Here is a 17467-nt window from a genome sequence, read left to right as displayed (position 1 = left end):
TAATACCACATTATACAACTGGAGTCGTACCCCAAACCCAAACCCATTGCTGTTGAGTTGATTCCAACTCCTAGCGATTCCATAGGACAGAGTAGAACTGTACCATAGGGTTTCCAAGGCTGTAATCTTTTTTTTTTTCAATTGTGCTTTAAGTGAAAGTTTACAAATCAAGTCAGTCTCTCATACAAAAATTTATATACACCTTGCTATGTACTCCTAGTTGCTCTCCCCTTAATGGGACAGCACACTTCTTCTCTCCACCCTGTATTCCCTGTGTTCATTCAGCCAACTTCTGTCCTCCTTTGCCTTCTTATCTCCCCTCCAGACAGGAGCTGCCCACATAGTCTCATGTGTCTACTTGAGCCAAGAAGCTTACTCCTTAGCAGTATCATTTTCTATCTTATAGTCCAGGCCAATCCCTTACTGAAGAGCTGGCTTTGGGAATGGTTCCAGTCTTTGGGCTAACAGAAGGTCTGGGGACCATGACCTCCAGGGTCCTTCTAGTCTCAGTGCCAAGGCTGTAATCTTTACGGAAGTAGACTGTCATGTCTGTCTTCTGTGGTATGGCTAGTGGGTTTAATTGCTGACCTTTTGGTTGGCAGCTGAGCGCTTAACCACTGTGCCACCAGGGCTCCGTTGGAGTCACACAGTAATGAATCTTTTGTATCTTGCTTCTTTTGCTCCACATGATGTTTCGGAGATTGATCTGTGTTGTTGAGTATGGCGGCGACCTTGCATTTGTTGTCATTGTTGTATAGCATCCCATTGTGTGACTATACCATAATCTGTCCATTCTACTGTTGAGAATATTTGGATTGTTTCTAGAGTTTGGATATTATGAATAGTCTCACTAGATACATTCTCATACGTGCTTTTTGCTTGTCTGTTGGTTGGTTGGTTGGTTTCTGGTGAGCATTTGACGGCTCACATGGTTTTCATTAGAAGATAATGGCAAAGAGTTTTCCAGAATGTGAGCCCATGTCCACTCCCATCAGAAGCATGGGCATTCTAGTGGCTCCACAGGTTTCACTAACCCTTGATGCTGTCAGCCTATTTCAAAACTCGTGGAGAAGGCAATGATCTCTCACCCGTATTGCCAGCAGGTACGTGTGCTGAAGCCAGGCCTTGTGTTGTAACCAGAAGGTATCTCTGCTTCCCTAAGACCTCGGGATCTCATCATGAGGGGATTCATTCCTTATCTTGACAGGAGCCATCAGGCCTTCATGAAAATTTAATGGATAAAAGTATATAGTTGAATGAGGGTTTTTAAAGAATAAATGAGGTCTCAGCCCTCGGTAATACTAGATGAGTGAATAGATAATGTGCCTCTCCCAGGGGCTATGTTGGAGCAACGGCTGATGGCACAAGGCAGCAACAGTTACTTTCTCTTGTTGGTAGCTCATCCTTAAGGGGGATTTCTTCCTGAGGTGGCTTCAAGCTGCCAGGTTCTGTAGGGTTTTAAATGGATCTTGTGCTTTTAGCCTAAAGGATGGAGCAACAACCCATTAGCACTCCTTTCTCCAGAGAAATAGCTGATTCTAACATGTAGTCCCAACTAAGCCCCTTGTTAGGGGGGAGGATTGAGAAGGGCTTTGGGAGCATTAGCTCGGCTTGCCTAAGATCTGTTTTCACGGCCCTGCTTCTCCTCCAGTTTTACCATCAGTGTGACTAACGCTAATATTACTGTTGTCACATTTCACAGGTGGGACACAGAGGCCAAAGTCACAGGGTCAGCAAGTAGTGGAGCTGGTCCTAGGTCCCAAGTCTTCTGCCCCAGAGCCCAGACTCTTTCCCAGTTGTTGAAATGCCAGCTGGCTTCATTTGGTTTGGATGAGATTGTAAACTTCTAGAAGGCAGGGCCCCATGCTTGCGTGTCTTGGTTTTGCTGCCGCCCCAGCAGCAGGGTTTTGCCGCCAGGAAGCAGTGAGAACAGAGGAGAGGCATCTTGTACTGCGTGGGCTTCTGAAGTCAGGAAGGAGCATCACGACCACCGTACCCTTGGGAGGCGCCATGTTGAAGACCCGAACAACTTCTCTCAAGATGCCAACATATCTGGCCAGAAGATCACTGGTTCTTTGGTTGAGCACCATACAGAATGGTCAGTGGGCCTGTTGGCCATGCTGCCAACACAGAACAGATCAATAAACATGATGAGTCCAAGTGGTCATGGGGCCTACAGCTGCTTAAGCCTCTCAGTTCCCATCTCCTTTGCTCGTTGGGTGCGCTCATTATGTGGAGCCCAGCCATGCTGACTCTCCCTGGCCCCACCGTGACCCATAGCTGAAGGCATCTCCCTAACACCACGCCATGTTCGGTGCTACCCTTGGTGATGGTGTACCTGAGCTGGTTCCCGTCATTCTGCCTGAGCTGTCCTGCCAAAAGTCCTGTTCTAACAGGACGCATGAGTGATACACAGTCCTGTCTCTGAGGACATTGGCTTTTCCAAATTCTATTGGCGGTGCCTTTCCTTCATTTCTTTCAAAGTCCTTTGAAAAGGATTGTGCTTCTTACAAGTATCTTGAGAACATTGCCACAATGGCCACTTGTGCTAAAAGCATCTGACCCAGTCCTTGCTAATCCCTGAGGAACTGCGATTACTTTTCTGTTCGTCTTTGGTGTTTCACTTTTGGAAGGGAATCTGTGTGCTGTGGAAAATTAAAGGCTTGGTAAGAAGCGTAAAAGAAGCGTTTGCCTTCTGGGATGCCTTGGGAAATGGTGTGCTTTTGCCTAGTAGCTCTGTCATGCCCTCAGTCGTTCAACAACTGTTTATTGAGTGCCCGCTGCATGCCAGGGACAGAGGATGGCCACCCAAGGAGCCGGGAAGACGTGATGATGAAGAGGATGATTGCTAAATGGTGCTGTGTCTGAAGGACCATATTAAACCTTTCATATGCACTAACTCATTTAATCCTATGACACCATTTGAGATAGGTACTATTGAAAAAACCAAACCCATTGCCGTCGAGTCCATTCCGACCCATAGCGACCCTATAGGACAGGGTGGAACTGCCATGTAGGAGCTCCTGGTAGATTTGAACTGCCGACCTTTTTGGTTAGCAGCCGTAGCTCTTAACCACTACACCACAGGTTTCCAAGGTCCTATTTTTTTTTTTTTTTTTTATATAGGGTGGCCACGAGTCAGAATCAACTCGACGGCAACAGGTTTGTTGTTTTGTTTTATTAGTATCCTTATTATTATCCTCGCTTTAGATATCAGGAAGACAAGGCTCAGAGAGGTTAAGTGACTTGCCCAAGTTTCCACAGTAAATAAGAGCTTGTGTTCAGACCCAGTCCATTCTGGCCCCAGGAGCCCCAGCTTTGCCATGCTGTGCTGTGCCCAGCAGGATGATGCTGCCTGCAGTGGCCTTCCAAGTCCTTCCTGAGGGCTTATTTTGGGTGAGACAGTGCACTGGTTGGACAGTGGGTGGGTGAGTAACACCTGTGCCTCCCCCTTTGAGGGAGCCAATTCCACAGGAAATCCAGTGAATCCAGCAATTACAACCCTCTGTATGGGTGGGTATAAGGCTCAGCGATGGAGGGCATCAAGGGGGCTGGGGGTGCCCAGAGCAGGGCTACGGCCTCATCCACAGATATCAGAAGGCTTTGAGAGGAAGTGAAGTTTAAGTGGTGACCAAGAGGAAGGGAGGAAGGTTCCAGAAGGAAAAGCACGCATAAAGGCCTTGAAGCAGAAGCAGACAGACTCTGAGGAGCCAGGAGGAGAGAGTCTGGTTGGAGTGAGGGACAGTGAGTGGAGGGGCTGGCAAGGACCGGTTGCATGGCCTATGAGTTCCCCATCCTTGGGGTTGCGGATGTTAAAAGGGGGAGGGGGTGAATTGATCCTTCAGGTATTTATGGAACACCTACTGCCTTTGGAGGAGCTCTGGTGGCACAATGTTTAAGCACTCGGCTGCTAACCCAGAGGTTGGCGGTTTGAACCTACCAGCAGCTCCGCAGGAGAAAAGACCTGAAGGTATGCTTCCATAAAGATACAGCCTTGGAAACTCTACGAGGCAGTTCTGCTCAGTCACCTGGGATCATTATGAGTTGGAATCAACTTGACAGCAATGGGTTTTACTGCCTTCATGACACAAGATGGCAGACACACAAAGCCCCTGCTCTCAAGGACTTGTGTTCAAGTGCAAAATCAAACCGACAAACACACGAGACAATCAGAGAATGGTGTGTGTCCCAAATAAAATAAACCAGGTGAGGGCTTAGTGCGAGCTGTGGAGGCAGAGGAAAGCCAGAGAGGGTGGTGGTCAGGGCAGAGCCTTCAGGCAGTAGACAATGAGGATGAGAAGACAGCAGTGTGGTAGTGTTGGGGGAATGTATTCAGGCGGAGGGAACAGCTGGTGCAAAGGCCCTGAGGCAGCACACACGCTGGCTCTGCTCATAGAACAGAAAGTGCCGTCAGGGTGGCTGGAATCGGGGGAGTGAGGTGGGAAAGTTATCAGGTGAAGCTGGAGGGGTCCTCCAGGAGTTTGGATTTTATCCTAAATGCAGGGGAGCCATAGGAGGGGCAGGGCAAGGGACGACATGGCCTGATTGGTGTTTGACACCTGCTCTGCTTCTGTGTGGTCAGGTCAGTGGGCTGTGGAGCAGCAGGAGTGGACATTGGGATGGGGAGTCGCCATGTTACAGGTGATGCTGGACTGACTTGGTGGGGGCTGAGGGGGAGAGAAACCAACAGGTTTGGGAGATGTTGGCGGATAGTTTATGGTGCCTGTGTTGGTGTGGAGACTCTGGCCTGGGCAGCAAGACCAACAGCGTGTGGGAGGCAGGCCTGGTTCCCTGTCTCTGTTCTTTATCAGAGAGACCCCAACAGTGAAGTCGGAAACTACTCCTCACGGGCCTTGCCCAGCTCAGCAGTGGACTGAGACACCATCTAGGTAGGCCCCCGGCCATCTTTGTCGTTTTCACAGCTTTACCTCAGTTGCTGTTGCATCACCTCTGACTCACGGCGACCCCGTGTGTGTCAGAATAGAACTGTGCTCCATGGGGTTTTCAGTGGCTGGTTTTTTTGGAAGTAGATCGTCAGGCCTTTCTTTCAAGGCGCCCCTGGGTAGACTCAAACCACCAATCTTGCAGTTAGCAGATGAGCGTGTTAACTGTTTGCACCACCCAGGGGCTCCTTTAACCACTTTACTGACATAAAATTTATGTACCACACAAGTCATCCAGATACAATGTGCAATTCAGTGGTTTTTACAGTATTCATGGGGCGTGCAAACGTCACTGCAGTCTAATTTTAGAACATTCTCTTCACCCCAGGAAGAAATCCTGTGCCCATTAGCGATCACTCCCATTTGCCCCCTTCTCCCAGCCACTAATAACTGCTATTTTCTGTCCCCATAGATTGGCCTGTTCTGGACAGTCCATGGAACGATACAATGTGGGTCCTTTCTGTCTGGCGTCATTCACTCAGCACACTGTTGTCAAGGTTCATCCAAGTCATAGCGTGTGTCACTGCTTCATTCATTTTCATAGCTGAATAATATTCCATTGTATGGATAGACCAGTTGATCCATTCCTCAGCTGATGGACGTTTCGGTTGTTTCCACCTTTCGGCTATTGCGAATAACACCACTATGAACATTCCAGTACGAGTGTTCGTATGAGCATATGTATTCATTTCTCTTGGAGTGGAATTGCTGGATCACATGCTAACTCTATATTTAACCTCTGAAGGATGGTTTTCCAAGCGGCTGTACCATCCTGCATTCCCATCCGCAGTGTATGCGGGTTCTGGTGTCTCCACAGCCTCGCCAACACCGGTGATTGAACGTCTTTTGCACACCCAGTCACACTCGCCCTGAACAATTCGCTTCCATTTTACAAGATCAGTGCCCTGTGTGTGAGGGAGGGCACCCACACCAACATGTATCTGCACCCAGGGCCGGGGAGCCGGCTTAGGGGCAGAGTCCTGTTGCTCTGTCTTCTCCCATCTTCATTTTGTCCTGCTGAAAGGAATCGGCTCTCAGGCTTAATTTCATTTGCCTAATGGATGAGGAAGGAAATGACTTCTGAGGCCCGAGTGGTCCCCGAAGACCCCGCCTGACGATGCATTTCATTACCCCATGAGGACTTGCTTGCTAGGCTGGAAACTGATCATGGGCCTGTCGCTGTTTTATATTTTATAAAGGAAGCTTTGAGGGTAATGTTTTAAAAAGGCATTTGAGGAGGGGATGAACAGGATCATTTTGAGGGGCACAGATGCTTTGTCTCTTTGAAGTTTGCATAGACGCGGTGAAAGAAGGCGCGTACTCTGTAACATTCTGGTGTGTGCAGCTCAGGTGGTCGACCAGCAGGGACTGGCAGAAATCTCGGTAAGCCTGGCATTTATGTTCAGGAGTCCCTGGGTGGTACAAGTGTTTAACGTGCTCAGCTGCTAACCGAAAGGTTGGTGGTTTGAGTCCACTCGGAGGTGCCTTGGAAGAAAGCCTGGGCGATCTACTTCTGAAAAATCAGACATTGAAAACCCCATGGAGCATAGTTCTACTCTGACACACGTGTGGCGCCATGAATTGGTGTACACTTGATGGCAACGGGTTTGTTAGTTATATTCAGGAACGTCAACCCAACCAATCATGGGCAAGTCCTCTCATTTTTCTGGACTATATTTGTCTCTTTGCCCAGGAGTTCCTGATGGCAATGCAGGGAAGTTTTTTGGACAAAAGTGATGAACTTGAACGTCCCAAGCTGCCCCCTCCCAGGCGATCTTTCACGTTGTTTCTCCTGAGTGAAAGGCGTTTAGCCTGGCTCCCCATAAGCAGCTTAGTCCCAGCTTGATCCATCTAGGAAATTCTTCAGCCCCCACGACATGCTCCCCTACAGCCTCCTTCCTCCCCTTCCCGTGAAGACGCTTCCCTGGCTATTGTCACTTGGCGTGAGTTCGGTTCTCTATGAATACCTGTGAGCCCAGGTAGATGGAGCTCAGAGAGGGCAGGTGCTGTGTCTGGTTCTGCTGCTTGTAATTGTCTTAGTTTGGGGCTTTGGGGAGCCGATTGTGGGACGAGGGCTTGAGGGCAAGGAATTGGTAAGAAAATAGTCCCAGGAGAACCTGGTTACGGATGGGGGAGCCATCCAGGGCAGGGAGGAGGCCCAGCAAGCGCTGGGCCTGCAGGAGCTCTGGACTGGAACAGCTTAGGGTTTGTCCCCTGGCCAAGGTGGGGAGCCGGGGAGAGGAGCTGTGCTCCTTTCGTGGTCAGCCATGGCTCAGGGCCAGCATAGGGTGCAAACACCAGCCCTTCCTGCTGTCTGCACCAGGGCACAGCTGCGCAGGAGCCGAGGTGGGATGAGGCTGCAGATGGGGCTTCAGGAGTGGGAGCCAAGGGAGGGAGGGAGGGACCCCGGACATGGTGAGAGGACCAGCAGTGTGGGCCGCCACGGTGGTCACACACACTCAGTGACCTGCCCAAGTTCCCTGAACATGGCTGAAAGAACACCGACTTATGGACTTTGTGTTTCTGTGGGTTTGCCTGTTTGGAGCATTTCATATAAATGGGCTCATGCTGACTGTGGCCCCGTATATCTGGCTTCTTTCACTCAGTGTAGTGTTTTCAGGCTCATCCCTGTCGTACCATGGATCAGGACTTCCTTCCTTTAAATGGCTGAATGATACTCCATGAAGGTCCCTGCATGGTGCAAGCAGTTTGCAATCATCTCTTAACCCTAAAAGGTGATGGTTCAAACCCACCCAGGGGCATCAAGGAAGAAAGGCCTGGTGATCTGCTTCTGTAAAGATTACAACCAAGTAAACCCTGTGGGGAAGTTCTACTCTGTAGTACATGGGGTTGCCATGAGTCCGAATTGACTCCGTGGCAATGGGTTTGGTTTTTTTCTTTTTAATATTCCATCGTGTGGCTGTACAGTATGCTGTTTATCCATCCATCCTTATGGACACTTGTGCACTGAACTGTTTCTCCCTGAAAATGTGTGTCAATTTGGCTAAGCCACGATACCCACCTGGTATTGTGTGGTTGTCCTTCATTTTGTGATCTGATGTAATTATCCTATGTGTTATAAATCCTAACCTCTATGATGTTAATGGGCAGGACTAGAGGCAGTTATGTTAATGGGCAGGACTTAATCTACAGGATTAGGTTATATGTTGAATCAACCTCCTCTGAGGTCTAAAAGAGTTAATTGAGCAGAGAGGAGTGGGACCTCACTACCACCAAGAAAAAGTGCCGGGAGCAGAGCGTTTCCTTTGGACCTGAGCTCCCTGCGCTGAGAACCTCCTAGACTTAGGAAGACTGATGACAAGGACCTTCCCCCAGAGTCAACAGAGAGAAAGCCTTCCCCGGGAGCTGGAGGGACCAGGAAGGTTGTCAGAGATGCTATTCTCCCCCTCAGTCCTGGGAGAGGGGAGACAGTGAGGGGCAGAGGCAAGTCTTGGGAACTAAACGTAACTGGAGTTGGACCCTGAGGTGCCACTCTACTGCTGTGTGACCTTGGGCAAGTCACCCCTCTGAGTCACGCTTTTCCCTTTTTTGTGCAGACGGTGATGTTGTAAGGACCTCAGTGTGCGATATGCAGAGGGTCAGTGCAGATTCCTCTGCCACAGAAAGTTCAACAAATAGCTACCTGCTTATTTTTAATATTTTACCATTTTTAGTATTACTAATATCCATAGGGTTTAATTGGCTGATTTTCAGATGTAGATTGCCATGGCTTTTTTCCTTGTCTGTCTTAGTCCAGAACCTCCACTGAAACCTGTGCACCATGAATGACTCAGCTGGTATTTGAAATACTGGTGGCATTGCTTCCAGCATCAAACCCTGTCCCAGAATATTGTCTGAGACTTTGGCTGACTTGGTTTGGATGCGTCATCAGGAAGGACGGTTTGCAGCTGGAGGATATCATGTTTGGTAGAGTGTCAGCCCAGATGAGGTAGTGCGCAGGGGTGTTCCTCAGGGGGAGGAGGGGCATGGTACACATGGGGAGGAGGGGCGTGGTGCAGGGGGAGGAGGGGCATGGTGCACATGGGGAGGAGGGGCGTGGCATAGAGGAGGAGGGGTGTGGCTCAGGCAGCGTGGTGTGGGGGTGTGGCACAAGAGAAGCTTGAGAAGGCCAGAACTATGGGGCCACAGTGGGGATTTTGGGTTTCATCCTGAGAGCCGCATGAGGCTAAACAGGGAAGTGATGCTAGTCCATTTATTTGGGAGGAGGGAAAGGAGTGGACCCCCGGAAACCAGAGAGGAATCTGCAGAGTTGTGGGAAAGGGTGATGCTGGCTGGACCCCAGGTATTATAAATGGGACTAAAGATATGTGATCAGGGTCAGAAACTGCTTCCTCTATCCCTTTTTCTTCTTGACTCCGTCCCCCAGTACTGTTTTCCCTGAAGACATTTCTGAAATAGCCACCTAAGCCGAGAGTTTGCAGACTACATCCTGTGGGCCAAATCCAGCCTGCCACCAGTTTTTGCCGGTGAAGTTTTATTGTAACACAGGCTCATTCCTTTGTGTGTTGCTGTGGCTGCTTTCCTGCCACAGAGGCGGAGGTGAGTGGTTGCTACAGAGACTTTCTGGCCTGCAAAGCCTAAGATACTCCCTGGCCCTTCACAGCAAAACTCGGCTGACCCTGACCTGAGCAATGTGAGTGAGGGACACGTCTCAAAATTCAGATCAGGTCACTCGCGCTCTTCCCAGCACTTCAAATGCTTGCAGTTCTTCTGAGAAATGCCAGAACATACATGTTTTAAAATTAACCTTTGTCCTTAGCTTTCACTGACATGTGAGAACTTCACCATAGGCTTTAGGTGTTAGGAAGCCAGGCCGGGGACTCAGGCTTCGAGGCCGTGGGGCCATAGCATTTGTCTGACTTTCTGCTCCGTGCTGAAGTCCCCTGGTGTGTCACTGCACTGTGTATCCTGTCTGCAATGCTCGTTTTCCTCCTAAGCGACCTTTATAAGAAAAGCTCTAAAAGCAGCCTTTAGCCTTTGCAAAGAAATCGGCGGGCTTCTTGCGAAGTAATTTTTATTTTAAGACTTTGCTTGTGTGCAACCTGGAAGCAGCCTGTTGTTGCTGCTGTTTCTTGCCATCAAGTCAGTCCCGACTGACGGTGACCCCACATGTGCAGAGTAGGACTGCTCCGTGGGATTTTCAAGGCTGTGACCTTTTGGAAACAGACTGCCAGGCCTGTCTCCCGAGGCACCTCTGGGAGGGTTTGAACTGCCAGCCTTTTGGCTGATAGTCTAGTGCTTAACCACTGGTGCTATCTAGGGACAACTAAGCCCAATAACAAAAAAGGACAATGAAGATGGCACCTTCTCCCTCCCTGGCCCCGTCATCTTTACGTTTCTAACTTACGGCTCCAAACTCCATGCAGCATTTTTGATCCGCTGGATTTACAGGCTTGAGCCAGTTTTCACTTGGAGAACTGGCCATATGTCTGGCAGGCACCAGCTACCATTGGCAGAATTATGGGGTCGATACTAAACAGATGGGTTTTCTAGTGAGATGTGTTGTTCTTCCACAATGCACACAAGGAGAAAAGAAACCGCTTTAGTAGCATCTCGATTTTTCCACTGGCTTCAGAGACATAGATGACGTCTGCTCGTCCAGTCTTAATTTCGGAATCATTGCGGGGTAGGGTGTCTTAGGCAGCTGGGAGAAGCTTAGGTACTTGGGAAATTTTGATGGCCAACTTCTAAGATCTTGTTGTTGGTAGTTGCCATCAAGTCAGCTCTGACTCATAGTGACTTATATATAACAGAATGAAACGCTGCCTGGTCCCGCGCTGTCTTCACAATCGTTGTTATGTTTGATTGCATTGTTGAAGCCACTGTGTCAGTTGCTCTCTTGGAGGGTTTCTCTCAATCTTAGAGAATCCTGTTATCAAATCTTGGGGAAAATAGCTTTATATTTCAAAGCTAAATTATTATTAACACCGCATAGCAGGAATACATCCAAACTGAGTGTAATCCTAGGTTTGAGGCTCAAACTCAATTTGACAGCTTTTTGTGTGGTTATTGCTGTCTTGGCAGCAAGGTGTAGATAGGTGTTGCCTGATCAGTGTTTTGTCTCATATACTTTGCGCATGTTGTCAGAAGGGACCAGTTCCTGGGAAAGGACATTGTCGTAGTCATCTAGGGCCGCTGTAACAGAAGTACTACAAGTGGGTGGCTTAACAAAGAGAAATTTATTCTCTCACAGTCTAGGAGGCTCAAAGTCTCAATTTAGGGCACCAGCTCCAGGGGAAGGCTTTCTCTCTTTGTCAGCTCTGGGGAAGGTCCACGTCATCAATCTTCCCTTGGACTAGGAGCTTCTCAGTGCAGGTACCTCAGATCCAAAGGACATGCTCTGCTCCCAGCTCTGCTTTCTTGGTGGCCTGAGATCCCCATATCTCTCTGCTCATTTCTCTCTTTCATATCTGAAAAGATACTAGCTCAAGATACAACCTAATCTTGTTGATTGAGTCCTGCCTCCTCAACATACCTGCCTCTATTTCTGCCTCATTAATATCATAGAGGTTAGGATTTACAACACATAGGATAATCACATCAGATCACAAAATGGTGGATAACCACACAATACCAGGAATCATGGCCTAGCCAACTTGACACACATTTTGGAGCGACACAATTCAATCCATAACAGACATCAAGCGTGGTAAAGTAGAGGACCAGCAAAAGACAGAAAGACCCTTAACAAGATGGATTGACACGGTGGCTGCAGCGATGGACTCAGACATACCTACTGTTTTGGGGATGGCACCGGACCGGGCAGTGTTTCGTTCTGCTGTACATAGGCTCTCTTTGAGTCAGAACCAGCTGGGCAGCACCTAACCACAATAACATAATCATCAGCCTTTGGGAAGAGCTGACTAAATAGTAGACTAGGATTCTTTGCTGTGGGACTCCTCAGAGCCTTTATGTCGATAGATTGAATTGTGTACCCCCCAAATACATGTCGTAAATCCTAACCCCGTGGCATACCTGAGGATGCAAACCCATTTGGGAATCAGGTTTTCTTTGTTATGTTAATGAGGCCATATCTGCTTAGGGTGTGTTTTAAACCAATTATTTCTGAGATATAAGGGGGTGGATTAGGCACAGAAGCAGGTGCCACAGCACACGAAGGTCCCCGAGGAACTGAGGAAGAGAAGCTGGGAAAGACAAGGACCTGCCTCCAGAACCCACAGAAAGAGAAAGCCTTCCCCTAGAGCCAGCACCCTGAATGCGGACTTCTGGCCTCCTAAAACTGAGAAAATAAATTTGTGTGTTAAAGGCACCCACTTACGGCATTTCTGTTAAAGCAGCACTAGATAATTAAGACACTTTGCTATGCTAATATGGAGTGGGGCTCCTCAGGGTGACTTTGAGTATATACACACTTTGGGAAATGCTGCTGTCTCGCACAGATTGTGAACTTTGATCAGAGAGCTGGGCTGTCTTACCAGCTGCGTGAACTTCTGCATGAGCTTCCCTGTCCCAGGCCTCCTCTTTCTGTATGAAAAATGGAGCTAAAATCGCAGCCCTGCCCCCTAGGGCTGTTTGCCTGGAATAAACTCTCAGAAGATATTGGTGGCCTCATTGCGGGCATTCACAACTCACTTCTCCTGATCTTGAAGTGTTTATTCAACTCTCAATTTTCCAGGGGCCAGTTTTCACCCTAAAGCTTGGCTAGACTTTTGTCTTTTCCCCTTTATGCTTATTGGCACCTCCAATAACAAACAAGGGAGAGAAAAGGAGATGACATTTGTCTTATTGGCTGTTCATGTGGTGCCAGTAGAAATGATAGCCAACATGAGGCCTGGAGGCTGCTTAGGAATTGCAGTCAGCCACTCCCCATGAAGGGACACTGGGAGATGTCCCCAGACCACTGTGAATAACTGTTGGCCTGCATTTAGACTCCACCCAGTTTTTGTATCACAGGATCAGGCTTTTTCTTCTTCCTTCCCTCCCCCCAATCACTCACATATCCATCCAGTCATTTGCCCACCCACCCTCCCATCCACCCATCTACCCATCCATCCATCTAACCAGTCATCCATCCATCCATCCATCCACCCACCCACCCACTCATGTCCGTCCGTCCATCCATCCGTCCACCCACCCACCCACCCCTGTGTGCATTCATGTATGTATCCATCCATCCACCCACCCACCCATCCACGCATCCACCCACGCACCCACCCACCCACGCACCCACCCACCCCCACCTGCCCACGCACCCCACCCGCCCCCGCCCACGCATCCACCCTCGCCCCACGCATCCATCCCCGCCCACGCATCCACCCACCCACCCACGCGTCCACCCACCCACCCAGGCATCCATCCACACCCACCCACCCACCCGTGTCCGTCCGTCCATCCATCCACCCACCCACCCTCCCCTGTGTGCATTCATGTATCCATCCGTTCATCCGTCCACCTGTCCGCCCGTCCACCCACCCACGCATCCATCCACCCATCCACCTATCCACGCATCCATCCACCCATCCACCCATCCATGCATCCATCCACCCATCCACCCATCTATCTATCCATCCATGCACCCATCTATGCATTCATCTATCCACCCACATATCCATTTACCCACCCTCTCATCCACCCACCCATCCATCTATCCTCCAGGCTTGGTGCCAAAGGAGGGAGAGGACCCTAAGTCTGTGAGCCGCTTTCTGCAGGTATTGCAATCCTCATTTTCTCCATCCTTGAGGAGGCTGCAGTTCTTCCATGGTGGACAGCTGTAATCAGCTTACAGTGCTGTAAGAAAAAGCCTACAGAGGTTCCAAGAATAGTGCCATAGGCCTTTAGTGTTTCCCCTCCCCCCGTGGATAAACTGCCCCTTCTTCCGGTGTCCCTCTCCGCACCAGCACCAGGCCCTCCTCTAAGCAGTGTGGTTATGTGTCATTTGTTGAGTGTTTCATTTCTTCCTTGAAAGGTGTTCCAGTGTGGCCCTTGCTCTTTCTATTGATTGCTATGGCCAAAATATCATGTTCTTAAATTGTTACTTAAGAATTTTCCAGGAGGAGTGGAGGAGGTCAAATCAAGAATACTTGCACGTCTGGGAGACTTAAAATCCATTTTTAAAATTTTCTTTCAGAGGTTGAGACCTATCCTGGTGGCAGATCTAGGAACACACCCAGCACTTTTCTTGCTGACCGTAGATGGGTGTCCAGCCCCATCTCCAGCAGCCTGGGAACAGGCAATTGGTTTTCGACACTAAATACTTTACCATGATTTTCTTTTATGTTGCTTTAGTGATTGTCATCTTCTCCACCTGTGTTTCTCCTCTCTTACCCGTATCTCAGATAACAGCATCACGATCATCTGCTCCGTGTAGTCCAGCATAGCGATTAGGATCATGGGCTTTTGGAGCAGACAACCTGACTTCCAAGCCTCTGTTTTCCTCATCTGTAACATGGGTGCTGGAAATAGTGACCTGCCTTCTAGGATCCTGATGGTGATGGAATGAATGAGTTAGCTCATGTTGGGTGCTTAGGATGGGGTTTGTCACACAGCAGGCACTCAATAGATGCTGCTGCTGCTGGTGTCAACAATGATGGCAAGACAGACCCTGGTTTCCCCCACTCTTCCACAGGCCTTCTTGCCCCACATGATTTCATATCCAATTCTGACGATTCAGCCCAGTAGCATTCCTGGACCCCTCCCTCCTTTCCATCCTGGCACCTGCTACCCTCGCCCAGCCTGTCCCCTCCCAGCTTCCAGCTTTGTTCCCCCTGAGTCTGCCATCTGCCCCGACATTCTGTGTGAGCTTTCCACCACGCTGATCTCATGCCAGTTTTCTCCGTGTTTCCCCACTGCCCTCAAGTAAATCTCCATACACAGTGCTTCTTGGCCGGACCCAGCCCACCCTGCCAGCCTCACCTCTGTCCGCTCCATACGGCAACAATAAGCTCCAGCCTAAGGGTTCCCAAGTTCAAGCGCTCAGACCCATGCCAGGTCCATAACAAATTAAGAGCATGGAAGAAAAGAGCTGGTTTTCTATCCATCCATACACCCATCCATCTATTTAAAAAATTTTTAAGATCATATTCTTTGTATTTTTTTAGCCAGTGGTGATGATAATACATGATGATGATGTTGGTAGGTGCTGTTGAGTCACATCATAGTGACCGTATGTATAACAGAAGGAAACACTGCCCAGTCTTGTACCATCCTCACAATCATTTTTATGTTTGAGCCCATTGTTGCAGCCACTGTATCATTCCATCCCATTGAGGGCCTTCCCTTTTTCACTGACCCTGTACTTTACCAAGCATGATGGCCTTCTCCAGGGACTGATCCCTCCTGATAACGTGTCCAAAGTATGTGAGATGACATCTCGACATCCTTGCTTTTAAGGAGTATTCGGGCTATACTTCTTCCAAGACAGATTTGTTTGTTCTTTTGGCGGTCCATGGTATACTCAATATTCTTCCCCAACACCATAATTCAAAGGTGTCAGTTCTTCTGTCTTCCTTATTCATTGTCCAGCTTTCACATGCATGTAAGGTGATTGAAAACACCATGGCTTGGGTCAGGCGTGCTTTAGTCTTCAAAAGACATCTTTGCTTTCTAACACTTTAAAGAGGTCTTTTGCAGCAGATTTGCCCAGTGCAATGTGAATTTTGATTTCTTGACTGCTGCTTCCACGGTTGTTGATTGTGGATGCAAGTAAAATGAAATCCTTGACGAAGTCAATATTTTCTCTCTTCATCATAGTGTTGCTTTTTGGTCCAGTTGTGAGGGTTTTTGTTTTCTTTATGTTGTGGTGTAATCCATACTGAAGGCTGTGGTCTTCACCTTCATCAGGTCTTTGATCTTCATAGGTTTGTGTATACGTGTTTGTGTGTGTATGTTGGTCATTAATTGGCACAGTAGAAAGTTGGCATCTCTATGTGATCCCCAATATTGTGTGTGAAAATTTGACTGGCCCTCTGAATCTCAGAGCAGGGGGACTCAGAGCTTAGCTTCCCTGTGCTATTCCTCTTCCCTCTCACAAACACTATGTAGTGCCATATTTTTATGCATTTATACCTTTTCTTCACCCAAGTCAACTCCTACTCAACCTTCAGGGCCCAACTCAAATATCATGGTCCGCAGCAGCCTTCTACTTCTCCATCTTGGTTTCTTCTGGTGATTCCATGCACTCCGTATGGTTGTTGCTGTGGGTGGCAATCCCACAAGGGCAGGGAGGTGTCTGACATCTCCTTGTTCCCTCTCAGGCCTAACGTGGTGCTTTGTTCACAGGAGATGGTCACCAAGCATTGGCGGATGCGTTCTTCGGGGCTGGAAAGGACTCACCAGAGAAGTAGAGGCCACCTCCTCTTGGACTATCTCTTAGCTTCTTGTTCGCTGCTTTTGTAGCTGGTATCACATTCTGAAATTTGCTTAATTTGTTTTGTGTGTCTTGCTTCTCCACAACCATGCGAGGTTCATGTAGATGGAGACAGCACATCAGCCGTGTTCACTGCTCCACCTCAAACTCAGGGCAGTTCCCACACAGGCCCTCAGGTGACACTTGATGAATGAGCTTCTGAGTGAATGACACTGAAAGCAAAAGATTGCCTCTTGATGTTAGCTGATAAGGAAGGTACCTGTCTCCCCTGAGAGGCCAGCCCTGCTGTACATGGCACCTGGTTATCTCCTAACTCCCCCAGTGAATCCCTTCCGTTGTGTGTTGGGGGAAGGTTTGGCCATGTCCTGTAGGGTCACGGTGAGTAGGAATTGACTCCACAGCAATGGGCTTGGTTACAGGTTTGGGCTGGAAGGGGGCAGGGAAAGAGCCAGGAGGAGGAGACAGACGGACTTTTGCCATGCCACTAGGGGGCGGACTTGGATAGACAGGGTCAGACCTGGCTCTAGCGTGTGGCCATCATGCACTCCGATCACAAGCTGAGTAGGTGTTTGTTGCAGTGTCTCCCGTGCGCCAGGAACCAGGGAAGGAGCCAGGGGCTTAGCTGTGGACACGTAGTCACCACAGCTTCCTGTCCTCATGGAACAGCATTCGTTCCAGGGGAAAGACAAATGATCAGTTAGCAGTGATCATCTGGGAGTGGTCCAGGCTGGGATGGAAGGGAATACATGTATAACAGATCTGGCCCATACCAGACATGGAAATCAGCCTGTGAGCTCAGTGAGATGACTGCCTTGTCCTAGAATGGGGCTGACGGTAGGTCTCAGCTGCCTGCATTAGGGGTGTGGACTTCGACTGGCGTGGCCAAGGGGCTGGAGCCTGGTGGGTGGGGCCTGTGCCCCCAGCCCTGGGTTGCCAGTGCCTCTGCCCATGGGGAGGGCTGTCCGCCTGTCCACCACAGGAGCCTCAGGAGGCCCCGGGCCAGCTCCGTAGTTGTACTTCCTCACACAGATGTAGGGAAATGTGTTTTGTTAATTAACTGCTAATGCCTCCCAGGTGGCAGAGGTGCTCCTGGAGCGTGGCACAGCCTGTTACTTAGAGGCTAGAAGGGACCTGCTAAAGTGTTAACACCCCCCGGAATTCTTCCCAGCGTGGGAAG

The 17467-nt window shown here is 49.2% G+C and overlaps 1 protein-coding gene across 3 annotated transcripts in view; it reads left to right on the top strand.

Moving 5' to 3' along the window:
• The window catches only part of PHACTR3 (phosphatase and actin regulator 3), a 195988-nt gene that overhangs the window by 94127 nt on the left and 84394 nt on the right, over window positions 1-17467 (top strand). The window contains exon 1 of one of the 3 annotated variants that reach the window (XM_049869085.1): window positions 16257-16322. The exons of the other annotated variants lie outside the window; for them this stretch is intronic. The gene's annotated coding sequence lies outside the window, so the exon portion shown is untranslated. Of the gene's footprint in view, window positions 1-16256; window positions 16323-17467 lie in introns of those variants that run through there. 3 annotated transcript variants of the gene reach the window in all.

The sequence above is a fragment of the Elephas maximus genome, chromosome 25 (genome assembly GCF_024166365.1).
Source record: "Elephas maximus indicus isolate mEleMax1 chromosome 25, mEleMax1 primary haplotype, whole genome shotgun sequence".
Classification (NCBI taxonomy): domain Eukaryota; kingdom Metazoa; phylum Chordata; class Mammalia; order Proboscidea; family Elephantidae; genus Elephas; species Elephas maximus.
Note: the sequence above shows the minus strand (reverse complement) of the source record. Positions and strands in the feature narration are given on the sequence as shown.